We start from the raw sequence: 13,709 nt of genomic DNA on the forward strand, positions 1-13,709 counted from the left end.
TTAACGAGTAACTACGATTGCGATTCATTTTAATGTATTTCTTTTCGATGTTTTTAAAATATTCATTTTTGTTATATACTTGACGACGTAAACATATTTTTGTTGTTTTTAAGAAAAAAAAACGTTTCACATGAGTCAAATGAATTTCCCTATGAGTCTCCAGCCGAGCGACCATCTGATTAACTATTGGATTGCGAATGTAGTCGGAAAAACACGATTTACTGACTACTCTTTTTGTCAAGATGGCGGATATTCGGGAAACGAATAATGTTATTTGCGTTAATGATAAATAACAATCAAATAAGCGACGAATATAATAATCTTGGCGTAGATTAATACAATGTGTGTGTCGATGAACGATTAAGAATACGTTTTAGAGACGAGCAGCATGTGAATTATAAATTTACACAGTGAACATTTGTCGATGGAACAAATCGTTTTTAAATGGATGACCAGCCGAGTTGCTGATACAAACATGCTATCGGGTTTTCGTTTAAAAACGAAAAGACAAACATGGTTGGATTTATACGTGAGTGGATCTGTGTATAATCAGATTCATTCGAATATTTTTGCTTTATCATGTTTGTCACCCGTCATTAATGGCACGAATGTGAGATGGACTAAAAGTTTTAGTTGGACTTAGATGTTAAGAACTTCAATATCACTTCATCAAGAATAGCTAAAGAAACTTCAGCGTACAGTTTATATAGTATTGACAGACCTGTACGCTGAAGCCAACCCCGTATCGAAAGTCAACCAGAGTCATAACATATTTATGTCACGCTATAAATCAAAGAAAGCTCATTTTCTTGTATACATTTCTACATATATTGGTGAATGAATATAAATAACTGCATCGGGGATTATTTTAAGGCTCAAATGTTTCAAATGAATCTTACAATATATGAAAATAACTCTCATCAGTCTGAAATTCACAATTTTGACGCCATTGTCGCTTTGTCACGTGACGATTTTTCATTTGGATACTTTCGGATCGACCTTGAAATTTTTTGCTGAAATTGTAAACATTACTTTCGTTTTCTGAAATATATTATTTGTGATAAACAACTTACGTCTGGTGGCTTATAAGACTGATTTCAGTGTGAATCAGGTAGTTTTAAATAATATTTACTTTGAGTTTGTATTTACACTACAATTTGTTTAGAAAACAAGCCAGAAAAATCTAAAATACTGGGAAATGTCATTTTAAATTTCAAAACACTTGAGCACATGGTATTTTACTAAAAAAAAGAAATGACGTCATATGACCGTGAAATCTCGGGAGATTCGCATTTCAAGTAAGTCTGTCACATCGCTGTTTTTCCTCGATATGTAAAAGCAAAATAGATAAATTTTAAATGTTTAAGATTGTATTTTGTGAAAAAATATATCAGTAAAATGTGAAAAATGTCAATCTTTCCGATCAAGTGGTTGATTTGGGCACATAACTGCATTTAAAAGCTGTTTTGGACCGGTCTTTGTTAACTGTCAACATTTCGGGAATTTCTGGTTGACTTTCCTAATGCGGTTGGTCCATAACTATAAAGTCGCGCCAGTCAAAAATCATAAAAAGCGACATTTAAAGTTATGGTAGCCAGAACTACATCAAGCTTATGTTTTATAGCTTGTATTATTTTCCCCATGATTGCCAATTCAGCGTTTAAAAAAACCTCCAATCCATCTGATAATATAAGGCAAGACCCCCCCCCCTTCCAACAAAAAAAAACCCAACATAAATCCAAAGTATAGATTCTAGATTGTACTAAGAATTTATTTAATATTGTATTATTGGTGCAAATTTAAACACAAACACTTTAATATCAGCTCATAATTATACTTGCACCAGTTCTAAATAGGAAGGCATTTATGTATCCACAATTATTTTTTTTTTACTTATTTTGGATTTGCATTTAAAACACTGAGTGTTTATAATAAATAAAACTAGTTTCAGTGAGAAAATAATGATTAATTAATTAATGGAAACTAAAATACAACTTTCTTGATAATAATGTGATGGTATAAAAACAAGGGCATGGTGTTGGCCCTAGTAGATGTAGCACTTATCGGGATTAATGATATTATGCAAAGGTTATCTAAGGACATAATCTACTTCAGATGTACCCACTGATAAGGCTCATTACAATACCCAAATAGCCATAATACACAGCACTGGTAACTTCTTTTATTATGAATATTTTAATATTACATACTGAATGGTGTTATCAGATAATAATAAAATAATAAATATTATTCTAATTGCCTTTTAAAATGTCTGTTAATATTTTGTGTAGTAGACAATAATTTATTTGGGTTAAATATTAGTGAAAGAAAGTTCACACTCTTATTTGTTTGATGTTGAGGAAATATAATAGATACTGGCAAGCCCACATAATATTATTATTGTTTATAGTATCAAAAGGTGATTTAAATCGTTTAAGGATATATTTATTTATAAAATAACATTGTTGTTGATAAAATGACCTTTCTCGTTTAAAATTGACTGTTATTATAAAGGGCTATTAACATAAAAAATACCCAGTTGAAGAATAATTGTTTCATTTTTTAATTACATTAATGAACGAAAGACCAAAATTATAAAAAAAAGTGTGTTAAAGTGAGTCTTTTAGCCTCATTGCAACTCTCAAATTATTTTTAACAAAACCAACTTAAACTCGCTTATACCCACTTCTGTTTAAAAAAAAAGACCAATTTCTGTTGAGAAAGACCCGCTTCTGAATCAAAAAGACACACTTAAACACACATTAACCAAATCATTACTAAAAAGACTCACTTTTCAAACACAAATAACCAACTCCTGTCAGGGAAAAACTCGCTTAAACACACATCTTAAAATAAACAACTTTAAACTCAGTTAAACGCACATAAAACTCGCTTTAACTAACAAAAGCCCACTTCCACTCAGAAAACCCCAGAATAAACACAGTTTTATGTTGGTTTAAGTGGGTTTTGGTATGAAAGTGGGTTATTTTTTTACAAGGATACAACCCAGCAACAACAAAAACTAAACCAGAAAAACACACACAATTTAAAAGCAGAAACAATATTTCTTTACTTTTAAACATTTATAGAAAAAGTTTCAATTTGTGCTGCCAAACAATACACCTTTTGTATTTTCATAAGAATTAAAAAAAAATCAAACAATTTTAAACAATTTTATGATTTGATAAAAAACGTTCTCTTTGCTTTTAATTATTTTTTTTTACTTTTTTACCATTTATGATCCGTTTATACTTTTTTAACTTTTTCCATTTTTAACTTTTTTGTGTGTGTACACACCACACTAAAATACATTATAAATATGTTTTTTAACAAAATGCACGTACAAGGAGGGTTGTCACTTTAGTGTTTTCACTCTCCCATAGCTTAAGCAATTTACAATATAGGAATGTTTGTTAACATATCAATACCTCTTATTCTGCTATAAGCATTATTTTGTTAACAAGAAACTGCTTTGAAAAATGGTATTAACACATATAAAAAATTGAAGCAAGCAACTTGGGTATGCTGGATAGAAGAGTTTAAAACAAATGATATATTGTATTTCCAACTAGAAAGTCTTTTGTCAGCCGTTTCTGTCTTAATTTTTATTTTGTGCCATCATACAATGCTGAATTACGCAAGCACATCATCGGTTGCCATTAGATGTGAAGTAAACACACCATTGAACAGAGAGGTACAATTAGCTTCATTATTTAGTTTTTCACAAATCTTGGTAAATCGCAGAATCTGACATTGCAAGTCAACAAAAATCTGCAAACAGACAACATGGTGTTATCTTGATTAAGAACTATATGAGCCTTGTTATGATAACACTGGGCTCAAGCTTGTGACTTATGAACAAAATCTGGTCTAAGCGGAAAGTGTTTCCCTGGAGTGCAGTCTGCACAGGCTAATCTGGGATGACACTTTACGCACTTGCACTAAGCCCAGTTTTCACAGAACAAGAACCAAATGATCAGTTTACTGCCAAAGAGAATACTGTGTTAAACTGAACATGAATAATTAAGCGCAGAATCTGACTTTCCAAATTAAATCTGAATTAAAAGAAAAAGGTGTATTAAACCTTGAATCAGAACCAAATGATCCTGGTTATGAGAACACTGGGCTTAATGCTTTTGACTTGTGAACAAAATCTGGTTTAAGCGGAAAGTGTTTCCCTGAGTGCAGTCCGCACAAACTAATCTGGAAAGACACTTTAAGCACTTGCATCAAGCCCAGTTTTCACAAACAAGAACCCAATGATCAGTTTACTGCCACTGAGAACATTGTGACAAACTTAATGTTAAAAACCAATCCTAGAATCTGACATTCCAAGTTTAAAAAAATCTGCATGAAGACAACAAGATGTTTTAAACCTTGATTCAGAACCAAGTGATCCTATTTATGAGAAAACTGGACTTATTGCTTGTGACTTATGAACAAAATCTGGTCTAAGCGGAAAGTGTTTCACTGGAGTGCAGTATGCACAGGCTAATTTGGGATGACACTTAACGCACTTGCATTAAACCCAGTTTTCCCAGAACAAGATCCGAATGATCAGTTTACTGCCACTGAGCACACTGTGTCAAATTAAATGTTTAGAATAAATGTTTGACAAGAAGTACGCTAGACATAAGAAATGCTATGTGAGAACTGCATCATGGAAAATTGTTAATGTTTTCCATGTTCTAATTACAACCCACTTACTGCACATCTTTGCGCATTAATTTACTGTTTTATTTGATATGTAACACAAATACTTTTCCATCAGTCATTATGAAACGTTTGTGCACAGAAAAAAATTAAACAATATGATGTACTGCATTTGCATAAATAAAAAATACTCTTGTTAATAAGAAAAGTCCAAACATTTCTGTGACAACCCTCTCACTTTATATGATCAACTATAAAAATCTAAATTCTTAAATGGTTTTATGAAAAAAAGCATTCAGGTTTTATATTTGTTCTTTTTTTCCCCAACATTATGTTTTGCTATTGTTTTTTGTAAATTTAACTGTGGTATGTACTTTATTTATTTTTTATGTAAAAAAAATCATATGCACAGCTTTAGACGTTAGAACACCTACACATTTTGTTTATTTAGAAAAAAAATTAGGAATCATATCTATTTTCTATAAAAAAAAGATATATTTTATATTTTGCAGTAATTTTGTTTTCCAAAAAAGCATGAAAGCAAACCACTGGTAAACAATGGCTTTTGGTGTGAACAAATTCTGGCTGCTGACAGCTAATGGCAAGTTACTGTTAAAACTCATGTGTAACATTATGACTGATTTTTGTCAGGGAGTTATGTAGACTAGCTGGCACCAGGTGACTGCTAAACTAAGGTGACCTCTACGCTAGGTTTGACTGTATCTCATTTTTTTAATTGAACATGTGATTACATATCTGACAGCTAGGACTATAGTTAGACTAACATGTCTTATGAAAACAACATTTGTTTGCATACCAGTGTGCAGTGGTTGTTGTTGTTCTTGGCTGAGCGTGTTGTATCTACTGTGCTGACCAAGGTTAGGTCAGTGACGAGCTCGATGGTGAAGGAGCCTGAATTCTTTATAAACGAAAAATAATTTTGTATATGAACATGATAAAAAAAGGAAATTGTGTGAACAATAAACATAAAGTATGATTTGTTAATACAGGGTTAATGCAATAATGCAAAATAAGACGAAGTGCATGCACAAACAATCTAGAATGGTTCAAAACTGAACATAAAATATAGATGAATTGTTAATGTGAATTACTTCTGTTCATCCTATACACATCTGCAAACAAAAAGATTATTAAATGTTTAACCAGCAGGCCCTCATACCAGGGAACTTTAATACCAGTGGTATATATTCTTTTTAGATGTGTCACTTAATTTCCCATGAATTGCAATCACTGGATGCGTTTACGTCCTGGTTGTGCTATGATATTTTGACTTGCAAACTTATTACAGCGGAATTGATCGTTCAAAAATTAAACTGTCCATATCAGATCATGAAACAGACGCAAAATATATATGGCTATACTGTGAATTCTACCTTGCTTGCTCTTGTTATATTAATCAATGATAATCAAATATGAACACTGTTGATTTATTTCAGTGCAGAGCTTGTTTTACTGTTATTCTTAAAAAGTATAGGCATTACATTGTGAACAAGAAACCGTCGGAGACGGGTGATGCTCCCCAAAGTTTTTTTTGTCACAATATTGGACTATATATTCAGATAAAAGGAAACGTCTTGAGGGGCATAATTTGGACAAAATAATACGATAGATGGTTTAGCAACTTAAAAAATTCAAATGGGCCATAACTCTCTAAACAAGAAACCGTCGGAGACGGGTGATGCTCCCCAAAGTTTTTTTTGTCACAATATTGCACTATATATTCAGATAAAAGGAAACGTTATGAGGGGCATAAATTTGGACAAAATATTACGATGGATGGTTAAGGAACTTAAAAATTTCAAAGGGCCATATATACTCTCTAAACAAGAAACCGTCTGAGACGGGTGATGCTCCCCAAAGGTTTTTTTTGTCACAATATTGCACTATATATTCAGATAAAAGGAAACGTCTTTAGGGCACAGTAGTTGGGTGGATAAGATATATTTTATAGAAAAAATGGAAAATTTCAAAGGACCATAAATCTGTGAAAAATCATCCGACCAGATTCCGCTGATAATATGCACATCTTCTCTTGGAAGAGAAGCTTTCCATAAAGTTTCATTGAATTCCGGTCATTAGTTGCTGAGAAATAGCCCGGACAAAAATTGTGCACGGACAGACACACGGACGGACAGACGAAGCGGCGACTATATGCTCCCCTCAAAATAAATTTTCGGGGAGCATAATAAATAATCTTCCCAGAACCCACAAATAACATGCGCATCTCCTCAAGGTAGTTAAGCTTCCCATAAAGCTTCATTGAATTCCAGTCAGTAGTTTGGGAAAATAGCCTGGACAAGAATTGCACTATATGTACAGTTTATAGAAAATTTCAAAGAGCCATAACTCTGTGAAAAATTATCCGACCAGAACCGGCTGATAATATGCACATCTCCTGTTGGTAGTGAAGCTTCCCATAAAGTTTCATTGAATTCTCGTAATAAGTTGCTGAGAAATAGCTAGGAAAAGAATTGCACTATATGTACAATGGAAAATTTCAAAGGGCCATTACTCTGTGAAAAATCTGACGATAACCGACTGATTATATAAACATCTCCTCTTGGTAGTGAAGCTTCTCATAAAGTTTAATTGAATTCCAGTCATTAGTTGCTGAGAGATTGCCCGTACAAGAATTGCACTATATGTACAGTTAATGGAAAATTTCAAAGGGCCATAAGTCTGTGAAAAATCATCGGACCATAACTGGCTGATTATATGCACATCTCTTTTTGGTAGTGAAGCTTCTCATAAAGTTTCATTGAATTCCGGTCATTAGTTGCTGAGAAATAGCCCGGACAAGAATTGCACTATATGTACAGTTAATGGAAAATTTCAAAGGGTAATAACTCTGTGAAAAAAATCATCTGACTAGAACCCGCTGATAATTTGCACATGTCCTCTTGGTAGTAAAGCTTCCCATAAAGTTTCATTGAATTGCGGTCATAAGTTGCTGAGAAATAGCCCGGACAAGAATTGCACTATATGTACAGTTACTAAAAAATTCAAAGGGTCATAACTCTGTGAATAAAATCATCTGACTAAATCCGCTGATAATTTGCACATGTCCTCTTGGTAGTGAAGCTTCCCATAAAGTTTCATTGAATTTCGGTCATTAGTTGCTGAAAAATAGCCCGAACAAGAATTGCACGTTATGTACAGTTATTGGAAAATTTCAAAGGGTCATAACTCTGTGCAAAATCATACGACCAGAACCGGCTAATAATATGCACATCTCCTCTTAGTAGTGAAGCTTCCCATAAAGATTAATTGAATTCCGGTCATTAATTGTTGAGAAATAGCCCGGACAAAAATTGTGCACGGATGGACACACGCAGGGACAGACGAAGCGGCGACTACTCAGTATATGCTCCCCACAAAAATTTTGGGGCAGCATAAAAAAGTGATGATTTTCTTTCAATGCCTAAATTTAAGCACTTGACTTAAAATTACTACTGACATTAAAACTTTCTCATTTTTCCCGACAGAATGTGAAGTTACTTTCACCACTGGTCACTCTAAGCAAAATAAGGGCAAACAATTGAACATAATTACATAGAAATGGGAAGATGGGGCTTAATGCATGTGAATGAAATGTTGTTCCAGATTAACTTGTGCACTGTGGCATAACCCTTTATTAGTTGCAATAATTCAACTCACAGCTTTATAGCCCAATGGGCTGCTGAGAGTTGCAATGCGCTCTCTCTTGTCCATGGGGGCAAAATGTTATCAACAATGCAAGGGTTAAGGAACACTGAAACTGCAAGAACTTATTAAAGTTTACCTGTCTAAACCACAAACTCATCCAAATGGTACCATTAAAGCAAGAAATAATTGTTTTTTATTGACTTAGTTTTTCTTTCGTACGCTGTATCCGCCATATTGGAAAATTGACCCAATATTGGTTAGGTCGCAGTACACCAATATTTTGCACGTCGGGTTATTTGTTGGAGCCTATTAGGGTCGATAACGATGTGGTATTCGATACAGAATACACTGATTAAAATTAAACATAAACATGTCAGCGAGAAAAGTGTGTTGAAACATCGTCGTGTTTTTATAGGGGGCATGCAAAGGACAACATCCGTAGGTTGTCATTCAGGTAAATTAAACATGTTTCTGAAGTTTATTCATTATTTTCCTCAATTTGTCTCGAACGACGTCTGTTTAGTTATGCGCACGAAATCTGTGCGCGGATTTGCTCTTGTCTTTATGAACGAGTGAATATGGACTCCCAGAGCCGCCATAGCAAAAATTATCAAAGGCTCTGGGAGTCCGTTTATATGGACTAAACATTTTATGCACATACATTAAGCCACATTCTCCCAGAGTGAGGTTCACATGTATGTTACAAAATAGATTTCAATAAATTGATTAAGAATTTAAGCACTAAATACAGTTTGTAAAGTACCAATGTAGCGCCGCTCGTGTAGCTGTCAACCTTTTGCAGCGTATATGCTTCTGAAATTGAGAGGCTGTCTTCATCCATATAGGTAAAGGTGCTAGTATTGTGGCGCACTGAAGGTAAAAGATCATTCTTAAAACTGATATTACATTGTTGATTGCATTTAAATGGTCACTTACTGTTCTTGAAATGACATTTTTCATCTAAAGCAGAAGAAGTAAACCATTTTAATAGACTCACACAGATTGAATAGTTATTGTTTTTATCAATATGACAACAACCATTTGACATTAACATTATTTCAAACACAAATTTTCAACATTCTTTACACATTGAAAAAATATGTGTATGTTGTTAATACATTTGTAATTTGAAATTATGTTAATAGACAAAATATCACATTCAAACTTGTTTAGAGTAACAGAAAAAAACCTTGATATATAAACCTGAAAAGGCTATTAGATCCCAAAGTTTTTTTAAATAAATGGACTGGTTTCATCTGTAAATCTATCAATTTTCATTCTTGAAGTTTCCCAATCGGAATATTTGACAGCTATATATTCCCAATATGTATCCGAATAAGATATGAACCAGAAAAAAATATTGTTCACTTACTGAGATAAATGTGAATACAGAGCAGTCGTAATACAGCTAGGGCTGCAAGGGAGCCCAGTGTGAAGGTGAAGGCAACCACGGTGAGCCACACTTCGTGGGGCACAGTCTGGTAGAGGACTTTGAAGTTTGCATCCTTGAATGCTTGCTGAGGTTTCAAATCTGCAATTATACAAGAGGGAAGGAGGCTTGTGTGGGAATTACTTTCAATGAAATATCACCATAAAAAGAACCTTGTTCTGTGAAAACTGGGCTTAATGTTTGTGCGTAAAGTGTCGTTTCAGATTACTCTGTCTAGTCTGCAATTAGAGACTTCTTTTACACAAAAAATACCATAAAGAAAGTAAGTGTATTCCCATACTAGCCTGTGCGGACTGCACATGCCCATCTGAGACTACACTTAATGCACATGCATTAAGGCCCGTTTTCCCATAGCAGGGCTCAAATGTAGGACAACATGGCTGAAATTTAGTTCCAGTTTAAAATATAGATTCGTGGGCTCCACGCAAGACTATCGTAACTCACTTTTTGAAATTTTTACAGGAGAAGCAAAAAATATTTTATTTTTCTTAATACTTTTGTTGAAGACAGGATTTCCTGATTGTGAGAACAAAATAACAATCTATTACATATGGAATAGTAAAATCAAAATTAACTTTCATCATATTTTATATTTTGAACTTTTTTTGAGTTACAATACTTTTGCAGGGAAAATGCTAAATTTTTGGGTGGGCTCGAGTTACGATACTTTTCCGTGCAAAATACCATCAAAATGGAAGGAGTATTCAGTTGCAAAACAATTTTTTTTTTGTTGATGACGTTTTCAGCTGCTATAAATTAAAAAGATTTGTCTGCTTTAATTTTGGCTACTTATATAATAAGTTCTTATTGCCAGACTTACAGTATATTCAAGAAAATCTAAACAGAAACTATTAGTATTTTGACACTTATATTTAATAACTATTGAACAGTATGAAACATTTATTCCAACAATATTGATTGTTTTAGACATTGTTTTAACTAAACAATTGATACAAATCAAGAAATAATGGAAATATTTTGGAAATTTATCAGTAATTAAATATTCAGCTCTATTTTAGTTGGTATTGTTCTACAATACTTGTTATACTATTAATTTATTTTGCATAAGTATTTCTTAAAGATAATAATCTTTATATATTCACAGAAATCTTAATAAAAAATGGTATGAATTAAAATATATAGTGATTTAAACTAAAATCCAGAATCATTATTCAATAATGTACAATTCATGTATTGTCAAGGCTATTATCATAATTATTGTATGACTTATTTTAGAATGATATGGAAAAAGTATCCTTTTTAAATCCTTAAGTAAAAATGTATGCCCATGCTATTCGACCACTAACGATTATAGTTTACAAATATCAACAGTACTGCACTATTTCCAGTATGAAAAAACAATCTTACATTTCTTATTGTTCTAACTTGCTTACAAGTTTTGATATAAATTGAACTAAGTTTTTGATGGATTGGAATAAGAGAAATCCAAAGTGACAGCATTATAATAAATTACCAGAGACAGTAATTTAATCAATTACAAATATCAAAATTATCAAATGTCCAGTTAACACCTGCATGTATATGAAGAGACTGTTATCCTACTCATGAGGCAGAAGTAGAAAAAATCAATGGCGCACCCTTTCAAGAAGGTTGTCTGCACACAGACCCTATGATGTCTCTAATGTTTACTTGCTTATAGAAATCAAATCATCCCTCAATAAGAATATTGTGCTTGGTCTTGGTATGTCTCTATATTGGGTAAAGCCACATAGATTTACAGTAAATTCCCCACCGTAATAACACAATTGATACTTAAATTGATTTGGATAACTGATATCCATTTTTATGGTTTTAAATTAAAATATATCTACCTTTTTCCGCTCTGTATCTCCATTGAAATACAAATGTATTCTATAAACATGCCTTACAGTCATAGAAGTTATCTAAGGACGTCTATTCAACTTTTCTATTCCCTAGAAAACATGCCACACCATTTCCTAGACTATCAAACTATTTTGTCTTCTTATCTCACCATTCCTTAGACTACTGATCTCAACTGGACTATTCCCTACAAAAATGACTTCAACGTCACTATTCTCTTGACAAGCTGCCTCACTATTCCCTACTCAACTGAACTCAAATTCACTATTCCCTATACAACTGACCTCAACTACACTATTCCATAGACAACTGACCTAAACTTCACTATACCCTCGACAACTACCTCAACTTCACTATTCCCTAGATAACTGACCTCAACTTCACTATTCTAAAAACTAGTTGCCTCATTTTCGCTTAACTTTTGACCTCAACTTCACTACTCTGTAGACAATTTGCCTTACCATTCCATTGACTATCAACCTCAACTTCACTATTCTTTTGAATAGCTGCCTCAATATTCCTTATTCTAATGACCTCAACTTCACTTTCCCTTTATTTATCAAACTACCGACATCCACTTTAATATTTCATTGACTGTCTACCTCAAATTAACTATGCCCTGTTTTACTGACTTCATGTTCACTGTTCCTTGACTAACGACCCCAACTTCATTTTCCTTGGACTATCAATGTCCACTTCACTATCCCCTTGTATGCTTACCTAAACTGCTCTAATATTTAGTCAGCCCTTGCATTTGAATGTCAGATTTATCAAAGTAATATCAACATCAATCACCATTACCGATGTCAATATATTCTCTGGATCTTTTAAATGATTGTAATCAAAACAATCGTCTTGTTCAATCTTCTAATCATCATAATTTTCATTATCAACATTATAAGCATTATCATTATTTTTTTATTTAAGAGTAATTGGTATCAACAACTCTATATTCCTTGGCATTATCAGAAAATTAAAAGTTAATTAATGAAAGTAAGTGTTTCTTCAAGGCCCTATATTTCACCCGAAACACCTGAAATGTCCGGTACAAAGTAACATGCATTTGTGTCAAACAATGTGTGCGGGTATATTCACCCTTGCTGATGTCAAAGTTATTGCTTTGTCAATGGCAACCGTTAATGGCATGAAAATCAAGAAAGAAAGAAAACAAACTGTGTACTCTGTAAATCAATAAAGCTTATGGGCCCAAAAGGGATAATTGATTAATCTAAAGTCTGATAGTCCAGTTAAAACATAATGACCTTTCATACATGTTCAGTACTATTATGCATTTGGTTTACACACCAGGCACCTTTTGTCAGAAATCACAAGTTGATTTCAATCTAGAAAAGTGAGAATTTTCAATGTAGAAAGGCTTAGATAGAATAATTACATGATTCACCAATATGTTAATACTAATTTTAATTCATACATATATTTTTTATTGATAACATGTTATTAATGTTATAGTATTGAAATAGTGACTTTTTTAATCGCCATACATTTCAATGAGTACGAACCTAGTTAACAATCTTGTCGGAGACGTATGACAGTGTTGGCCAACATAATACATCGCTTTTAAGAGTGTTTTCGTCGCATTTGCGTTGTCTTTTAATGCGCATTTTAATTTGCATATGAATATTTTTTTATTGAATGCCTTTCTTTAAAGACCTAAAAACATTTGTTTTGTAAACTGACAATAAAACAAAGTTATACTTCGATGTTGACATTTCTACAATATAACCATATTTTCCACAAAGATCAAAACCCATACAGACACATTTACTTGTATGAGTTGCAAAACTATAAATGTGTCTATATGTATGTGTTGAATAAACAAATATACAGAAAAAGTAGGGATTTCCCAATTGCTATATCCTTTATTCTATACTACACAACAAAGATTGTCAAACAGTTTTTTTATTATAATTAAACTCTTGTTGAAGGCAATACAGAAAAGTTTTTTTTATTTTGCATACGAAGTTTAGGTATTTGTTAAAAATGGGAAAATTTCAGTTACGGTACTGGGTTAAAATCTGTCCAACATTGTAATGGCTGTTCAATTAAGGAGAAAACCTGAGTATAAAAGCCATCTAGG

Source organism: Dreissena polymorpha, chromosome 13 (assembly GCF_020536995.1).
Source record: "Dreissena polymorpha isolate Duluth1 chromosome 13, UMN_Dpol_1.0, whole genome shotgun sequence".
Classification (NCBI taxonomy): Eukaryota; Metazoa; Mollusca; class Bivalvia; order Myida; family Dreissenidae; genus Dreissena; species Dreissena polymorpha.